The sequence below is a fragment of the Hippocampus comes genome, unplaced genomic scaffold (genome assembly GCF_001891065.2).
Source record: "Hippocampus comes isolate QL1 unplaced genomic scaffold, H_comes_QL1_v1.1 scaffold298, whole genome shotgun sequence".
In the NCBI taxonomy this organism is placed as follows: Eukaryota; Metazoa; Chordata; class Actinopteri; order Syngnathiformes; family Syngnathidae; genus Hippocampus; species Hippocampus comes.
The window spans coordinates 13,608-15,371 of NW_017805417.1; the positions used below are offsets into that span (position 1 = coordinate 13,608).

Genomic DNA, 1,764 nt, shown 5'->3' on the forward strand with positions numbered 1-1,764 from the left:
TCCTGGAGGGCCGCTGTCCTGCATGTTTTCCAAGTCTCCCTGTTGCAACACACCTGATTCAAATGATCAGATCATCAGCAAGGTCTGCGGAAGACTGATATTGAACCTGTTCATTTGATTCAGGTGTGTTGCAACAGGGAGACTTGGAAAACATGCAGGACAGCGTTTGACACCCCTGGTGTAAATGGAAGGTTTTGAAGAAAATGCACCGAATGACGGATGACTTGTTGGAACATTCACAAAAGGTTTGCATCAAGTCAAACGTCCAAATGAAAGGATGAACTCAAGCATTGCGCATTTGTCACGATCAGGCTTGTTCACGGTTGTCGTTCTGAGCGCTCCAAGTGGACCCTCCGAGCTCAGACGCAGATGGCAAAATGCATTCGGCGCGACATGCACACTTCAAAGATTTTCACTTTGGAGCATAAAGCCGATCAAATGCAGAGCAGTGAGCAAATCGATGGCCGGCCAAGATCGACTTACCGAGTGGATGAAGGCTGCAAGAGTGAAGAGTCTCTCTGCGGAGGCGGAGAACTGATGCTCGACTCGGAGATGCTCACGTATTTATCTGTTGATGGGTGGCGTGACAGGCGATCATAGAGGGAAGATGAGGAAGGAATTCTAATTGCTTAATTGCTGCAATTAAGATTTTTTTTTTAAAGGAAATAGTTGAAACTTTAATTGCAGGAATTAAAAAAAAAAAAAAACACCCTCAAATGACAGTCAAATCCTCTTTGTGTTCGGAAAGTTGTGGCGTGTCCACCATTTGAGAGAAATTTGCTTTCACTCTGTAATGATGTTTTGCAACTTGTCCTGAATTTTCCCACTCTGAGACTCCTGGAGGGTCCGAAATATCTGTCGGTCACTTCTGAATTTGGGCCGCCTTGGAGGAGCCCCGGTTTTGCTTCGGGGCTGTTTGAAGCATTCGTTTTTGTGGGGGTTCTTTTATTTGTTTGTTTGTTTGTTCCTTTCGTCCTCTCTGGAAGCCACTGCGAGTAACAGCAGCCCACCACTGGGCTCTCTCAACAATGTAGACTTGTTTTTTGTTTTTTTTTAGCTTTAAGCAATCTTTGGATTTGACCCGACGCTTTGCGCTAGCAATAGCTAGCTGGCATGCACAGCAGCACCGAGGCGCCGGTGTTTTGTGACTCACATAGCGCTGCTAGTCTGGGTCAGATCGACTTCCAAAAGGGTTTTCGCGGTTGCGCTGCAATTGGAACAAAGACGTTTCCTTGTTATTGTTCGACATATTCAACAACATCGCAAAAAGTGCCCCAAACCTGACCTCGGAAATGCCAAATTGAAGTCGTGATGATCCTGAATTGGCCCCCCGGTTTGGGGAATCACCATTGCATTTGGCTGGAAAGATTTGAAGATGATGTGGGTGCACAGTAGCGGCTCCATGTCGTCTGCCATGTTAAAGTTGGAATCGCTCTGGAAGGTGCACACCAGATTTCGGGAGCATGTGGCCTCTGAAAGGTGAAAACGGACAGCGGTTCGTCTCGACAACTGCACGTTGGCTGCCAGGGACAAATCGGCGCAAGAGGGAAACTTACCCAAGTGCGCCACGAGCACGCACAGACCTGCGAATGAATTGCCACCTTCGTCACAACTCTCCAAACTTTCGAAATAAAACAACCATTCACAACACTTCCCTCGGCGGCGCGCCTTACCTACGAGAAGAAGTAGCTTCTGCATCTTGTTGCTGGTGGTAGGGGGCAGGGGGGGAAGAATAATATCAATCCAAGCGGTCACCCCAATCGG

The 1,764-nt window shown here is 47.7% G+C and overlaps 1 protein-coding gene across 2 annotated transcripts in view; it reads right to left on the reverse strand.

The window, feature by feature from the left end:
• Positions 1-592, reverse strand: part of LOC109518180 (oviduct-specific glycoprotein-like) — a 13,410-nt gene extending 12,818 nt beyond the window's left edge. For both annotated transcript variants that reach the window (XM_019873877.1, XM_019873876.1), the window contains exon 1: positions 484-592. The gene's annotated coding sequence lies outside the window, so the exon portion shown is untranslated. The remainder of the gene's footprint in view (positions 1-483) is intronic.
• Positions 593-1,764: the final 1,172 nt, after the last annotated feature.